The sequence below is a fragment of the Chelonia mydas genome, chromosome 7 (assembly GCF_015237465.2).
Source record: "Chelonia mydas isolate rCheMyd1 chromosome 7, rCheMyd1.pri.v2, whole genome shotgun sequence".
NCBI lineage: Eukaryota > Metazoa > Chordata > Testudines > Cheloniidae > Chelonia > Chelonia mydas.
The window spans coordinates 50,469,785-50,487,227 of record NC_057853.1 but is presented as its reverse complement, the minus strand read 5'-3'; the positions used below and the strand labels follow the sequence as shown (position 1 = coordinate 50,487,227).

At 52.7% G+C, this 17,443-nt stretch overlaps 1 protein-coding gene across 12 annotated transcripts in view; it reads left to right on the top strand.

The window, feature by feature from the left end:
• RNF123 (ring finger protein 123) overlaps positions 1 to 17,443 on the top strand; it is a 153,682-nt gene that overhangs the window by 108,705 nt on the left and 27,534 nt on the right. The window lies entirely within an intron of this gene.

Below are 17,443 nucleotides of genomic sequence, written 5' to 3'. Positions count from 1 at the left end.
TTTGGCTGGGCAGGCCACATTTAGCACTTTGGAGACCTGGATTCCAGTTTGATTGAAATCACTAGGGAAGCTGAGTTTGGCCCCATGTAATCCTTCCTGGATGTCAAGTTCAGCACCAGTATTTTGCTGCTCGGCGGAATAGAAGAGTAGTGGGGGGCTAAAAGTTGGATTGAGGGGCACTGGCAGCTGTGTTGGGGGAAGCCCAGGCTAGGATAGCAGAGACTACAGAGCCAGGCTGGGATTTGTCAGTAGAGCTGTGGGGAGCCCTGCTCTGTGCGCCCCTGCCTTGGACTTGGTTCTAGTTATTGTTGATCTGTTTTCACTATCACAGACATGTACTAATGAGAACAATTGAGAAGCAGAGCTGGCTGCAGCAGGGCCATGGAGAAGGGATTAAATGTAATCCCTCTTGGAGCAGCTTTAGGGAAGGGCCCCACCACACCTGACTGCCCTGCCAGCTCGGACCCTCTCCCATAGTGGGACAGCAGAGGGAATGGGACACAGGCTGGTGCTTTGTTTCCTTTCCCTCCGTGGCAGCCTGGCAAGGGATGGGGCTGGAGGCAGGGAGCTGGCACCAAGGGGCAGAGATCAGGGACTCCAGTGATCGCAATGAGTCCCTGAACCCGGGTCTCCAACAGCTGCCTGTGCTGGTGGGAAGCCATTCCCTGGTGTCCAGCAGGGGCCAGTGCACCACCTGGGATAGACCATATGACTTCTGTTGCCTGGCCCAAAGGAGTCCTGCTCTGCCCAGCTGGAGGGGTGGCTGCTCCATGTGGAGTGAGACTGTTGCAGAGATTCTCTGCTGCACTGGTTTGCAATGCTGAGTGCCAGCAGCGTCTGTGCCTGTCGTGCAGTAGTGGGCTAGCTGACCCGCACCCTCCCCTTAACTCTGAATCAAGGGCTGAGAAGCTGAGTGCCCTGGCATGTATCTGTCTCTCCAGCATGGCTTCCGGTGCCAGGCCCTGTGCCCTTCCCCACACTAGGCAGAGCTGCTTCCAGGATCTGGAATAGGCCTGGCTGGCATGACAGCAGTTGCCATTCGCACATGTTGATAGCTCCTGCTTTTCCTCCAGCTGGCACAGGGCAGCTGGGTGTTGTGCTTCAGGGCCCCCATCCTGGGCAACACCATCTCCTGCTGTTCCCACCTTGGCGTGCTGCTGGCCGCCATGAGTCTGTCCCAGAGCTCAGACTCAATGCCATGGGCAGCATGGTGCAGAGCTGGGGTGCTGGGCAGCAATGGCATGGGGAGAGGCACGGGCAAGGGTCCCATGGGCTGATTTGGAGCCAGGTCCTAGACCAGGGGTTGGCAACCTTTCAGAAGTGGTGTGCCGAGTCTTCGTTTATTCACTTTTTAATTTAAGGTTTCGCGTGCCAGTAATACATTTTAACGTTTTTTAGAAGATGTCTCGCTATAAGTCTATATATTATATAACTAAACTATTGTCATATGTAAAGTAAACAAGGTTTTCAAAATGTTTAAGAAGCTTCATTTAAAATTAAATTAAAATGGTGATCTTACGCTGCCGGCCCGCTCAGCCCGCTGCCAGCCTGGGGTTCCGTTCACCTAGGCCGGCAGCAGGCTGAGCGGGACCTGCGGCTGGGACCCTGGCTGGCAAGGGGCCGGCAGCCAGACCCCCGGGCCGGCAGCCAGACCCCCGGGCCGGCAGAGGGCTGAGCGGGGCCAGCGGACGGGACCCCATACTGGCATCAGGCTGAGCGAGGCCAGCGACCGGGACCCCAGACCAGCAGTGGGCTGCACGGCTCAGCCTGTTGCCACTCAGCCCGCTGCCAGCCACACAGAGTGGGTACCTACCTTCTCCCTAGTTCTAGCCCATTCTCTTCCTCTCTCCCTGCACTGAGCTGAGGGTGGGAGTGCACTGAGCACAGGGCTGGGGGTGAAGGAGCAGGCTGGGGGTTGGGGTGTAGGGCCTGGCCAAGAGCTAGAATGAGGGAGGGGGCTTGGGTTGGTGCAGGAGGTTTGGATGTGGAGTGCTTACCTGGGCAGCTCCCATTTGGTGCAAGGGGTGCAGGTGGGAATGTGGGGGTGTGTGCAGGAGCTCCCGTTTAGTGCTCAGGGTGAGGGTGGGAATGTGGGGGGTGCAAGAGTCAGGACATGGGGTGTGGGGGGGCTGAGTATGTGTGTGGGGGGCTGGAGTCAGGGCAGAGGCCTGGGGGCATGTGAGGGGGGTGCAGGAGTCAGGGCATGGGGTATGGGGGACTGGGTATGTGTGAGGGGGGCTGGAGTCAGGGCTGGGTGTATGTGAGGGGGGTGCAGGGGTCAGGGCAGAGGGCTGGGGGTATGGGCTAGGGTCGTGGGGGTGCTCCCAGCCCCCTGCCCAGAGTAGTTCACCGCAGGGGGATGGAGGGGATATGCCCTGATTCCACCTCCCCCCCCCCCCCCCCACCTCTTCTCTGCCTCCTCCCTGGAGCAGCAAGCGCCCTGCGGCTCAGCTTCTCCCCCTCCCTCGCAAGGGCCATCAGCAGATCAGTGGCAAGGGAAGGAGAGGAGGAGGGGCAGGAACCCAGCATGCTGGGGGAAGAGGCGGGGGAGGGGGAGCTTGCCTGCCCTGCAGCAGCAGCCCTGGACCAAGCTTCTTCACCCTCCCCCCGCGGGGGGCGGAGAAGAGTGGGCCAGGGTGGGCAGGATTTTTAATGGCACGCTGCTACCTGCCGGGGTCCCGGCCGCTGGCCCTGCTCTGAGTGGGGCCGACAGCTGGGACCTGGCAGGCAGCCGTGTGCCATTAAAAATTGGCTTGCATGCCGTCTTTGGCATGTGTGCAATAGGTTGCCGACCCCTGTATTAGACACATATGGACTTGCAGTGTGGGGGCCAGGAGGCAGAACAGCCCCAAGTGTTGGTCCAAGCTGCTGAAACTGTGGCAGTCTCATGCCTGTGTCTGCTGAGTAACTGAGCCGATGTTCTACTGAGCAGCCCTTGGAGTGAGCTGAGAGGAATAGCACTGGCAGGAGGTACAGCTTGTGTAGTGACACTGGCAGGAGCCAGCACAGGGCCAGGAGAGCCGCCTCCTCAGTGCTGTGTGGGTCACCACAAGCTGCCCAGACACCTGGCCGTGGGTGCTTGCACCTCCACCCCCTCCTTCCTTCCCCCTGCAACTGGGCTGCCCAGAGACCGTGGGTCTGGGCGCTCACCCCACCTGCAGGCAGGCTGGGGTCGCTGGTTTTCTCATTCCCCTGGACTCTTGTTCCTGACTCTGGCTGGATTTCTGGCACCTATGGGATGGGACACAAGTTATACTATGTCCCTTACGCAAGTTCCCTGAGAAATAGAGCAGTGCCCCTAGGGGTGTCTCTGGGCATGGCGGTGCCATCCCAGCATGGAGATGGGCTGGGGGTACCTGCCTGGCAGCTCTGCCATGGGAATCCTGGAAGGGGGGTGAACAGGTCCCCTTGCCCCTCCAGGTGGCAGGGCTGTTGGTGCGCCCAGCACTGGCCCCAGCTGGGGGTCTCTGTGGCACAGCATTTCAGGGGACTTGGGCGGTGCAGCAGATCACTCAGTGCCCCCTGCAGGACTTAGCCAGACACGCTGCTTGCTGAGCTGCAGTATCTTGCCCTGCCCTGCCCAGGAGGTGGATTGCAGAGGCGACTCCACAGCTGCACCCTAGCTCCCTGGCCTTTGCTTGCACCAGTCTGGGGTTTCTGTGCACAGCAAGGGAAACCAAACCATCCAGACAGAGAAGACTTTGGTTTTACCCCACTGGCTAACCACAAGTCACACAAGCAATTCCCTTAGACACTCCAGTTTCCCAGTATCACCACCAGAGCCACTCATTATGAAAACCAATACCCCAGTAAAAGAAAAAAAGGTTCTCTCGATCCCAAAAGACCAAGCCCCAGACCCAGGTCAATATACAAATCAGATCTTACCCACAAATCACGCTGTTGCCAATCCTTTAGAATCTAAAATCTAAAGGTTTATTCATAAAAGGAAAGAAATATAGATGAGAGCTAGAATTGGTTAAATGGAATCAATTACATACAGTAATGGCAAAGTTCTTGGTTCAGGCTTGCAGCAATGATAGAATAAACTGCAGGTTCAAATCAAGTCTCTGGAGTACATCCACAGTTCAAAGCTTCAGTGTAGCAAAGTCCCTCCAGAGGTAAGAAGCAGGATTGAAGACAAGATGGAGGAGCTGCAGCAGCTTTTTATATTCTCTTGCCATGTGGTCTCTGCTTTTTGTTCCAAAGACAAGCTGTCCATCACATGGCCTGGGAAAACCTCAAGCGTTCTGTCCATAGGCATGTCCCTGCACACCTTGCTGAGTCACAAGGTGTATCTGCCTTCTCTCAATGGGTCAGTTGTATAGCTGATGGTCCTTACTGGGCCATCAAGCAGGCTAGGCAGAGCTGATACCAACTGGTCTGGGGTGTCACTCAGAAGCATAGCACAAGTTTGAAATACAGACAGTATAGAGCCAATACTTATAACAAATACAAAAATGATACATGCATGCAGATAGCATAATCATAACCAGCAAACAATTACCTTGTCTTAGACACCTTATTTGACCCCCTTTGTACAAGATTTGGTGCCACTACAGGACCTTGGTTGCAACAATGTTCTGTACGGTCCCAGTTCAAGTCAGTAACGTCACACGGCTCTATTTGGATCCAGGCTAGGGAGACTCCCCATATACCAGCCTCAGACTGTGAGCAACACCCCTCTGAGCATGAGCTCCAGAGTAGAGGCCAAAACACTTAATCTTAAGAAACCCTCTCCCAAGAGTAGGGGACATGAATATAAGCATAAGGACAGGTCCCTGTCCAGATCTGCTTCTAAGAGAAAGCATCCCTCCCCTTCACGGTCAGATTCAGGTGAGTCCTCATTTGAGGGTCCTAAGGAATTAGGCCCACACAAATCTTCTGTCCAAGGTGTGAAGGAAGAAGGATCCAATGGTATCAGTCCTGGTTTCGTCCCACAGATCAAAAGATCGATACCGCCTGGTCTGGAGCGCCATACTGGACCTCACTCTGTGTGGGATCCTCTTAGCACCAGATCACTGGACACCCCAGATCTGATAGTCCCCTCCCTAGGGCTCCCCAAATACCATAAGGGACTGAAGCCTTTATCTCACAGGATATTTTTGCTCTGCCCTATCCACAGTCTCCTCTTCTATGTGGCTCAGTTGAACTTAGAGACATCTCTACCCTCAAAAACCCCACATCAAAGAAAAGAGTCTTCCCCTTCTACGTCTACAAGCTGGAGCCTTCTCCCACTGCTACAGATGGCACTGCTGGTAGAGCAGGACCCTACCTTTTCATTGTGCAAATCCAGTGCTCCAGATGAGCCTCCCCATGAGGGAAATGAGCCCAGACAGAACCCATAGGAGGGACACAGGAGGCTGGGGGGTGTCAGCTTCCCCACTGGATATGGTAATAGCTCCATCCTCCCCTTGCCTCTCCAACAATCACAGGCAGTACCAGGAGCTGTTACAGAGGGCAGCAAGCGAGCTTTAGATATATCTGGAGGAGGTCCAGGATACACAGCATAGTCTATTGAACATCCTTCAGCCCTCTGAAGGGTGGTCCTCCCAGTGAATGAGACCATTTTGGAACCCACCAGGTCTGTGTGGCACATCCCTGCCTCCTGTGTCCCTACCCCAAAGAGGACTGAAAAATGATATTTCATGGCAGCTAAAGGGGCAGAGATTTATTTACAGTGGCCAACTCCTGAGTGTTGCAGGCAGCTACAGGGAGGTCCAGAGCACAGCACCCCAAGACTACCCCAACTGACAAGGGTGCTAAATATCTTGACCTCTTGGGAGGAAAATATTTTCATCAGCTACTCTCCAATTCAGTGTTGCTAACTACCAGGTATTAACAAAGTATGACTTTGTAAATTATTCTAAATTTCTGGAATTCAGAGACAAACTTCCTTAGGAAGACAGGGCTCAGTTCCAAGCCCTCATTGATGAAGGCAGATTGGTGGCTAAGACATCACTCCAAGAGGCAGTGGAGAGCCATCACCACAGCTGTAGTCATGAGGCATGAATTGTGGCTGCATTTCTGGGGGTTCCCCGGGAAGGTTCAGCATACCATTCAGGACCTTCCCTTTGACAAGTCTAACCTCTTCAATGAGAGGTCGGTAGGCTCTTTTAAGGACTCAAAGACAATCCTCTGCTTCCTAGGTATTTACACCTCATCCCCAAAGAGAAGACACCACAAGCAAACTTACAGGCCCAGACTTTCCCCCATAGACCTTTCAGCACTAGTGCCCTTATGAGTCACCATGCAAACAAAGAGTTTTGAGACCCTAGTACATGGCTTCTTCCACCTCTACGGCCACTGCTCAGCCCCACCCGCTAGCTAAGGGTTTCTTTGGATGGAATGCTCAAGGACCGCACACCAGTATTGATGCCATGCCCAGTGTCCTGTCTCCAACTGAGGGTAGTAACAGAGCTTTAGGGGGAGTGAACAGAGCAAGGCAATTTTGGAGAGAGCCACCCCTGTATTCTCTTTCTTGCTTCTGACAGACACTTATTTTCCCCTAAATAAGGGGTTACATCCCTGACCACCTTGGCTAATAGCCATTAATGGACCTATCCTCCCTGAATTTATCTAGATCTCTTTTGAACCCAGTCATACTTTTGGCTTTTACAACATTCCATAGCAATGAGTTCCACAGGTTAATTTGTGCATTGTGTGAAAAAGTACTTCCTCTTGTTTGTATTAAACTTGCTGCCTGTTCATTTAATTGGGTGACCCCTGGTTTTTAGTATTGTGGGAAAGGGTAAATAACACTTCTCTTTTTACTTTTTCCGCACCATTCTATCATATCACCCCTTAGTCATCTTCTTTCTAAGCTGAATAGCGCTAATCTTTTTAGTCTCTCCTTGTATGGAAGCTGTTCCGTTGCCCTTCTCTGAACCTTTTCCAGTTCCATTACATCTTTTTTGAGATGGGGCAACCAGAACATTATTCCAGGTGTGGGCGTGCCATGTTTTTATATAGTGGCTTTATGATATTTTCTGGTTTTCTATACTTTTCCTAATAGTTTCTAGCATTCTGTTATCCTGTTTGACTGCTGCTGCACTTTGAGCTGAAGTTTTCAGAGAGCTATCCATGATGACTCCCAAGATCTTTCTTGAGTGGTAATAGCTAATTTAGAGCCCATCATTATATATGTGTAGTTGGGATTATTTTTTCCAGTGTGCATTACTTTGCAATTATCAACACTGAATTTCATCTGCCATTTTCTTACCCAGTTTTGTGAGATCCCTTTATAACTGTTCAGTCAGCTTGACTATCCTGAGTAATTTTGTACCATCTGCAAACTTTGGGACTTCACTGTTCACTCCCTTTTCCAGTTCACTAATGAATATGTTGAGCAGGACAGGTCCAGTATAGATACCTGGGGGACCCCACTGTTTACCTCTGTCCATTGTGAAAACTGACCATTTATTCCTATCCTTTGTTTCCTGTTTTTTAACCAGTTACTGATCGATGAGGGGACCTTCCCGGTTATCCCGTTATTGCTCAGTTTCCTTAAGTGACTTTGGTGAGGGTTTTTGTCAAAGGCTTTCTGAAGATGCACTATATCCACTGGATCACCCTTATTTGCATGCTTATTGACACACACAAAGAATTCTACTAGATTGATGAGGCATGATTTCCCTTTAAAAAAGTCATGTTGACTCTTCCCCAAAAAATCATGTTCATCTACGTGTCTGATAATTATGTTCTTTATTATCGTTTCTACCAATGTGCCAGGTACAGAAGTTAGGCTTGCTGGCCTGTAATTGCCAGGATTGCCTCTGGAGTCTTTTTAAAAATCAGCATTACATTAGCTACCTTCCAGTAATTGGTTCAAGTGATAGGTTACATACCACAGTTAGTTCTGTAATTTCATATTTGAGTTCATTTAAAACTCTTGGGTGAATCCCATCTGGTCCTGGTGATTTATTACTGTTTAATTTATCAGTTTGTTCTAAAACCTGTTCTAGTGACAGGGATAGTACTTCAGATTTGTCTCCCAAAAAGAATAGTGCTGATGGGGTTATCTCTCCCACATCCTCCACAGTGACACCAAAGGCAAAGAATTTATTTAGCTTTTTTGCAATGGCCTTGTCTTCCTTGAGTGCTCCTTTAACACCTTTGTCATTTAGTGGCCCCATTGCCCTGTTTGGCAGGCTTCCTGCTTTTAGATAGATTCATAGACTACAAGGCCAGAACAGACAATTTGAGATCTAGTCTGACCTCCGGTATAACACAGGCCAGAGAACTACCCCACAATATTCCTAGAGCAAATTTTTTTTAAAAAAATCCAATCTTGATTTAAAAATCACTGGTGATGGAGAATCCACCATGACCCTTGGTACATTGTCCCAGTGGTTAATTGCTCTCACTGTTAAAAATGCATGCCCTGTTTCCAGTCTGAATTTGTCTAGCTTCAAGTTCTTCTGATGCACTTAAAAAAATTCTTACTGTTTTTGCGTCTTTAGCAAATTACTTCTCAGATTTTTTTTCTTGGCCTGCCTTCTTACATTTAACTTATCGGAGTTTGTGCTCCTTCCTATTTTCCTCACTAGGTTTTGAATTCCAAATTTTAAAGGTTGCCTTTTTACCTGGCCTCCATTACTAGGCTGTTTAGCCATGGTGGCATTCTTTTCGTCCTCTTAGTCTTTTAGTCTTTGCCTCTATTGTGGTGTTTTAAATAGTCCCATGCTACCTGTATAACCCTTATGACAACTCCTTTTAATTCCCATTCAACAAATGTCCTCATTTTTATGTGGTTCCCCTTTTTAAATTTAAATGTTACCGTGTTTGAGTTTTCTGGTATTATCCCCTCTACAGGGATGTTAAATTTTAATTACATGGGGTCACTATTACTCGTGGGAGAGTTCAGCTATAGTTACCTCTTGGACCAGATCCTGTGTTCCATTTAGGACGAAATGAAGAATTGCCTCTCCCCTTCTGGGTTCCAGGACTAGTTGCTCCAAGAAGCAGTCATTGATGGTGTCTTGAAATTTTCTCTCTGCAAGTAAAGTTTACCCAGTCAATATGAGGATAGTTGAAATCCCATATTGTTTCAATTTTTGCTTTTGTGACTTTCTTTCACATACAGTGCCACTCTCCCACCAGCACAACCTACTCTCATTCTTGTATATATCATACCTTGATATTACCATGTCCCATTGACTATCCTCATTCCACCAAGTTTCTGTGATGCCTGTTACATCAGTATCCTTTTGTAATGCCAAGTACTGTAGTTCACCCATCTTAGTATTCAGACTTGTAGCATTTCTGTATAAGCACTTGTATATTTTGTCAATATTCAATTGCTTGCCTTCATGTGTTATATTTAAATGGGACACTGTTTCATCTGGCTGTTCCTCACTAGCTCCTACCTGTACTTTACTACTTTTTTCCTACCCTCTTTACTAGGATATAGAATCCCTCCCCTTTAATAAATTAAATCACTAAGGGATGGCTCTGCCCAAACCATGTTCTCCTCTACACCAGTAAGCTTTCCCCCAGCCCTTAGTTTAAAAAAATCCTCTACAACCTTTTAATTGTATATGCCAGCAGTTGAGTTTCTCTCACCTTCCCACCACAAACCCCCTTCCCCGCCTCTTCGCAGGGACCACTCTCAACACCTTCATCAGGAGGTGGGATCTTCCTCTTTCAGAGATAGACGGAAGAGCGGGTGCCACCCCAACATCAAGGGAAGGAGTTCTACTCCCCATATTTGAGTTCCCCCCAAAATGGAGGATAGAGACCAATTCTTGATCTATGCCACCTAAATGTCTTTATTCACAAATCAAAATTTTGCATGGCAACATTGGCATCTGTAATTCCCTCCTGCAGTTCGTGGCCCGCAACATGAAAGATCCTTACTTTCATGTGGATTTTCACTAATCCCACAGAAGGTTTCTCAGATTCAAGGTAAGGCAAGAGCACTGCCAGTTCAGAGCACTCACATTTGGGCTAACAACAGCACTTAGGGTCTTTGCAAGAGTCTTCTCAATGGTGGCAGCCCAGATGAGATACAATGGCTGCACTGTTTTCATGTATATGAACAATTGGCTACTAATGGGAAGCTCAAGCCAGGCGGCCTGGTTGGCTACCCTGTTGCTCCACCTTCTGCGATCACTGGGGATCTGTGTAAACAAAGAAATTCTCACTTTGACTGTGACTATAGATTTCATGGGAGCGACCCTAGAGACATCCTCAGGAGAAGCCTACCTGCCTATAGACAGAGTTCAGGCTGTGAACGGTCTGATAAACCAAGTCACCCTCTTATCTCTTGCCACAATCAGGATCTGCCTTTCCCTACTAGGCTGCATGGTGACATGTACATGTGTGACATCGTTCGTCAGACTCCATCTTTGTTGCCTGTGGGCCTGGCTTCAGTCTGTTTACACACTGGACAAGGACAACATGAATGACAGGGTAACAGTCCCACCAAAAGTCAGAGCCTCTCTCATATGGTGGATGAAACCAGATGAGCTGTGAGAAGGAGTTCCTTTTCTTCCACCCACCCACAACGCAACCATAATTACAGATTCATCCCTTATAGGATGGGGAGCCCACCTGGATAATCATAGTGCACAAGGCACATCTCAGAATAGGCTGTGGAGTAAAAGCCCCATTGCCCAGACCCCTAAAACTAGCCTGGCCCCAGCCTGAGGTAATGTGCTGTGGGTGCCAGGCCTGCCAGGGCTCTGCAAATGGGCTAGCTGGCTGCCAGGAGCTGGGCTGCTCCCTTGGTGTTGGGGTGACTGCTCTAGCCTGGCTGTAGTCCCTGGTGGTGCTGAGGTTACCGACTCGTGGGAGAGTGGCAAGTGCTCTCTAAATGCCAGTCAGGGGTAGTCTCCCTCCAGCAACCCAGCTGCCTTTGCTTTGGTGGTGTGTAGCAAGAGCAGTAAGTGCTTGGTGAAGATCAGGACCCACATGACTCAGCCAAAGGCCCTGTCGAGCTGGGGAAATGAGTGGTGCCCAACACCTACTGACACTGGGAGTTGCATTAGCCCCAGTGCCTGTGTCCCACTCTCTGCTCCTCTGTGCTGTGCTGGCATCCTACTAACTGAGTGGGTGCAGAGCCACTTGGCCAGCTGAGCTGTGCAGGACTCAGAGGAGCTGGCTCAGGGCCTCTCTCTCCCAACCTGGGACAAGTGAGTGGCAGGAGCAGGTATCCAGGCTGTGTTGGCGGTTTGCTGGCAAGTGCAGGCCTGGCAGAATTTTGCATGGACTCAGGGCAAGTTTGATACCCTGCACTGCTGTACACAGCCCTGGCTGTGGTGTCTGCCCAAGGACAGGCAGAATGGGGCACAGCCCTTTGTGTCATGGATCCAGCCCACACAGCAGCAGTAGCTCAGTGGGCGTGTGTGCTGTCCCTGAGCATGGTCAGGGGTGGCAGCTCCCAATGTACCATAGTGATCTAGCAGCTAGGACCCGAAATGCCGAGCATTCCAGGCAGGGCCCTGATCAGGTGGCTCCTTCTCAGGGCACAGCCCTGCATCCCACCAGGCCAGGCTCCCTGAGACAGGCGCGAGGGAGTTTGGGTCCCACTGGAATCTTGCAGGGATGCAAGCCTCCTTACACTGAGGGCAGCGCCTGGTCAGAGGGTTAAAGGTGATGCACCCAGCAGTAATGCAAGGGGCCTGTGATGGGGGAGGCTGGCCTGAAGGGGTATGCGTGATTGAAATAGCCTTGGTCTCCTTGTTTCTTCCATGGCTGGCCTGGCCCTGCTCTGCCCAGCCAGCTGGGGGTGGGGGCAGACAGTGAAATCTCATTACTTGAGAGAGGGAGGGATTCTTGTCTGGGCTCTTCTCACCCATTTAACTCCACTGCTTGGGAGGGAGCGGTCTCCTCGCATTGGCTCCGGGGGCTCCCACCTCAGTTCTCTGCTCCTCCAAAGAGACGTTCAGCAGCAGTGGGGAGACCAGAGCACAGGGAAAGCACAAACTGGAGCAAAGCCTTGTTGGGCAGGAGACAGGGTGAGTCCTCTCCACCCCACAGAACTGCAAAGCACCCCTCTTCCCCCTCCCCCCCCGACAGAACAGTCAGGACTAAGACATGCCGTCTGGGTACTGTGCTGGGAGTAGCGGGAGGGCATCTGCTGTGGGACCCTGGCTCCCCTAGTCTCCTCTCCTGGCTGCCCTGGCCAATCCTCTCACCCCTCGTGCTGGACCCAGGTGGGCACCATGTCTGACTGACGTAGAGTAAGAGCCTTTCTGCCAGGACTTGGCTCTCAATGCTGGGCTGTGCTGGCCATTGTACTGAGCATGGCAGCAGGGACCAGCGTGAGCTCAGCCCCTGCCTTGGTCCATGGCGCTAGAGACAGCTCCTCCTGGACCATGCCCTGCCTCAGGGCTACCCTCAGCTCCTCCCGAGCATTCGTCCCCTGGCTGCATGTGGTCCTGTGCCATCGTTCTCTGGCTGCCCATCTCGTGCCCTGGGATTGTTTCCAGGAGGGGATGGAGGCTGAGGCTAGCCTGCGCCCCGGTGCCCTGGGAACGACTTAGCCCCGGCCTTAGACCTTTCTGTGTGATGGTGCACGGGCACGCAGCTGGCTTGCCTCAAGCCAAGCTCTCAGGGTGTCTGGCCCTGCTCAGACCAGAGCTTCCTACACTTGGTCATGGCATGGCCCATCTCTTAGATGAGGGCCCAGTGCGGGGTCCATGCATAATAGCTCGTTGCAGGGAGGTAGCTAATGTGGTACAGCTGTGAGCAAGGGGCAGCTGACCCCAGCATACATGTACCCCTCATGTTGCTGCTCCCTTCTTGCAGCCTGACTTCCTGCCGTATGCTGTGTCCATCCCCTAGCTGCCCACTGCCTTCCCACGAGAAAACAGAGGATCTGTCTACACCTGATTGGGGCTCAGGCTGCAGGGCTGTAAAACGGTGGTGTAGACGTGCGGGCTTAGGCTGGAGCCTGGGCTCTGGGACCCCGCTGGGGGAGGGTCCCATAGCCTGGGCTCCAGCCCAAGTCTGAATGTCTACACTGCAGTTTTATAGCCCTGCAGCCTGAGTCAGCTGGCACAGGCCAGCCACAGCTACTGTGTCAACAGACCCAGAGCGACCATAAAATGAGTCGGTGGTCAGAGCGAGGCCTGGCTGCATCCCGGGTCTCCCTGCGTCTGCTGTGGTTGGAGGTGCGGGAGCTCCTGAGCCATGCCGTGCTGTCTGGTGCATGGGTGTTCTCAGTGTCGATGGGAGGTGCCGAGTTTAGAAACCAGTGGGGAAGGAATCCTAGCAGAGATTCCCCCCCACACACATACCCCTCTTCTGGAGTCTGGTTGCTGCCATTGGTCTGTGACCTTCCCTGGAGCAAACAGGATGGCTGTGGGGGGACGGCGCTAGGTTCAGTTCCTGGCTCTGCCATGGAGTCACTGCAGTTAGCCAAGTCTCTGCTTCAGTGTCTCCATCCGTTCCATTGGGCTGCTGGGGTGAGGCCGAATAGACTGCTGGGGAAGCGGCTGAGCGCTGTGCAAGATGCTTCCCAACGTCAGTACCCGGCTGATTCCTGCGCAAAGCTCCACGAAGGTCCATAGAATCATAGAATATCAGGGTTAGAAGGGACCTCAGGAGGTCATCTAGTCCAGCCCCCTGCTCAAAGCAGGACTGATCCCTGACTAAATCATCCCAGCCAGGGCTTTGTCAAGCCTGACCTTAAAAACTTCTAGGGAAGGAGATTCCACCACCTCCCTAGGTAATGCATTCCAGTGTTTCACCACCCTCTTAGTGAAAAAGTTTTTCCTAATATCCAACCTAAATCTCCCCACTGCAACTTGAGACCATTACTCCTTGTTCCGTCATCTGCTACCACTGAGAACAGTCTAGAGCCATCCTCTTTGGAACCCCCTTTCAGGTAGTTGAAAGCAGCTATCAAATCCCCCCTCATTCTTCTCTTCTGAAGACTAAACATCCCCAGTTCCCTCAGCCTCTCCTCATAAGTCATGTGTTTCAGTCCCCTAATCATTTTTGTTGCCCTCCGCTAGACTCTTTCCAATTTTTCCACATCCTTCTTGTAGTGCGGGGCCCAAAACTGGACACAGTACTCCAGATGAGGCCTCACCAATGTCGAATAGAGGGGAACGATCACGTCCCTCAATCTGCTGGCAATGCCCCTACTTATACATCCCAAAATCCATTGGCCTTCTTGGCAACAAGGGCACACTGTTGACTCATATCCAGCTTCTCATCCACTGTAACCCCTAGGTCCTTTTCTGCAGAACTGCTGCCTAGCCATTTGGTCCCTAGTCTGTAGCAGTGCATGGGATTCTTCCTTCCTAAGTGCAGGACTCTGCACTTGTCCTTGTTGAACCTCATCAGATTTCTTTTGGCCCAATCCTCCAATTTGTCTAGGTCCCCCTGTATCCTATCCCTACCCTCCAGCGTATCTACCTCTCCTCCCAGTTTAGTGTCATCTGCAAACTTGCTGAGGGTGCAATCCACACCATCCTCCAGATCATTTATGAAGATATTGAACAAAACCGGCCCCAGGACCGACCCTTGGGGCACTCAACTTGATACCAGCTGCCAACTAGACATGGAGCCATTGATCACTACCCGTTGAGCCCGACAATCTAGCCAGCTTTCTATCCACCTTATAGTCCATTCATCCAGCCCATACTTCTTTAACTTGCTGGCAAGAATACTGCGGGAGACAGTGTCAAAAGCTTTGCTAAAGTCAAGGAACAACACGTCCACCACTTTCCCTTCATCTACAGAGCCAGTTATCTCGTCATAGAAGGCAATTAGATTAGTCAGGCATGACTTGCCCTTGGTGAATCCATGCAGACTGTTCCTGATCACTTTCCTCTCCTCTAAGTGCTTCAGAATTGATTCCTTGAGGACCTGCTTCATGATTTTTCCAGGGACTGAGGTGAGGCTGACTGGCCTGTAGTTCCCAGGATCCTCCTCCTTCCCTTTTTTAAGGATGGGCACTACATTAGCCTTTTTCCAGTCATCTGGGACCTCCCCCAATCGCCATGAGTTTTCAAAGATAATGGCCAATGGCTCTACAATCACATCCGCCAACTCCTTTAGTACTCTCGGATGCAACGCATCCGGCCCCATGGACTTGTGCACATCCAGCTTTTCTAAATAGTCCCAAACCACTTCTTTCTCCACAGAGGGCTGGTCACCTCCTCCCCACGCTGTGTTGCCCAGTGCAGTAGTCTGGGAGCTGACTGCAGTAGTCTGGGTTGCAGGCGTGAACCCAGCCTTGCTGTCTACACCCCTCCAGGCCCCTGCAGCATCCCCTGCCAGACACTCAGAGCAGGAGTTATGTCTGGGCACCTCAAATGCACGGGGGTGGAAAGGCTTCCTGGGTGCTGGGGTCAGTGAAAATCCCCTCCGCCAAAAATGAGAGCCCCAGGGACAGCACAACCTCTGCGCTCCCTGCCCACGTGCTGCGGCTGGGACTGCCCCTTTCCCCAGCTGTGGCTGGAGTGGAGGTGAGGCCCCCTAGCTCTCCTGAGGATTTGTGCTGTATGCCCACATTTGACCATTGCCCCTGCTGTGCGTGCTGGCACTGAGAGCCGCTGGCACCGTGGCTGTCTTTCATGCAGTGTCCGTGTGTGCACATCTCCGGCCAGCTGTGTGTGCTGGGACGAGCCTGTCAGCCAGGAGCAGCAGAGCGCTAATGAGACCAGACAGGGCCCTTGGTTGCGGGAAGCAGGCGTTCAGGCGTGTGTAGCTTGTCATGTCTTGGACACAGCTCCCAGAAGGCGTCTGGGGTCCAGAGCAGGACAGGGCGTTTCACACCCAGCAAGGGACGAGGCTTGTTGACATGGCAGGCTGTGAATGTGAACTCCGGAGTGAGTCCCCTGGGACACACTTCCCCAGCATGAGGGGGCTGGGCTCCGGGTTAGCATGCCACTTGGGAAGCACCATAGACAGGCAGGACTTGGGGATAGGGGTGGCCTGCCCTTGGTGGAGGGGTGGCAGCCAGGTGCCAGAGCGCTCTGCAGCTGGTAGAAGCTGGAGTGTAACTGGCCCTGTGGCCCACAAACTGTGGTGGGTGGGGCATGGGGAGCCAGCACGCTGTGGGGCCTGCTCAAGTGTGTCAGTCCCAAGGCCGTGCATGCGTGGGTACGGGGCAAGGGAGTTGTGCGTTGTGGAAGGATGGGGGCATGGGGTGTTGGGGGGAGGGATGGGGCAGGGAGCATGGGGTGATGTTGAAGAGGGATTGGGTGCTGGGGGTATTGGGGGTGTTGTGGAGGGATAGGGGCACAGGGTGATATTGAAGGGGAGTGAGGGGTATTGGGGAGTCGTAGGCTTGGGGTGTTGAAGAGGGATGGGGTGCTAGGAGTGTTGAGGAAGGGAAGGGGTGCTGCGGATGTTGGGGTGTTGTGGAGTGATGGGGCAGGGGGCACAGGGTGGAGTTGGTGTGGGGGGATGGGGTATTGTGGGGGAATATGGGGGGAGTGGGGGACTTAGGGTGGTGTTGGAGGATGGCGGGATGGATGGGGCAGGGGGCTCAGGTTAGTGTTGAAGGGGGATGGCGGTATTGTGGGAGGATGGCGTGAGGGGCATTGTGGGAGATGGGGCGGGGGGCTCCGGGTGGTGTTGAAGGGGGTTGGAGGTATTGTGGAGGGATGGGGTGGGGGGCGTTGGGGCAAGGGGCTCAGTGATGTTGTGGGGGGATTGGGGCATTGAGGAGAGTCAAGTGGTTGGATTGTGTTTGTTGCTCCCTGGGGGGGTGCGAGCACTGCTCTCCTGGGGCTGGAGCTGGGGGGCATTCCCAGGCCTCTGCTCCCCTCACAGGAGGCCTCTGCTCCGCAGCCCCCTCAGCAGGGAGGCCTTGGTGCCAGGGACAGAAAGGTCCAGGTGGGGAGTCCCCAGCTCCCAGGATGTGCTGAGACAGGTTTGGTGTTGGCTTCCCGCCCCCCCAAGAGCTGCCGCTGCTTCCCATCAGCAGGGCTCTGGGGGATATAGACACCCCTGCTGCCCCCTGCTCCTGGGGAGAGATCCATCCAGCTGGCCTTGCTTCCTCAGCACTGTCCTCTGGGCCCTCCACAGCCTCCTTGGGTCCTGAATCCCAGCAGGGGCTGTGAACCAGGACACAGGCTTGGGCTGCCCTAATGGGCCTCTGGCACAGCCCCTCTGCCCTGGCAGGTTCCCTAGGCTCTGCGATGTAGGAGCTCCTCTCCTGCAGAGGTGGAGGGTGTTTGAGAACTGGGGTTGGCAGCTCAGAGGCTGTATCCCCACTCCCAGATGAAGGGGGCTGCAGTGTGTACTTCTGCCCCTTACCCCCTATATGCTTCTGCCTCAGGGACTCTCCCAGCTCTGCAGAGAGTGGCTGACTCCACTCACTGCGAATCCAGGCCCTCGCGGAGCTGGACTGAGATCCGGGAGCCACTGAGCCCCAGCCCAACTGCTGTGCGGCTGCCCAGCACCTGCCGGCAAGGGTGGGGTGTGAGTGGTGCAGAGCTGCCTGAGTTCTGGGTGCTTGTGTTCAATTGAGGGGGGGAGA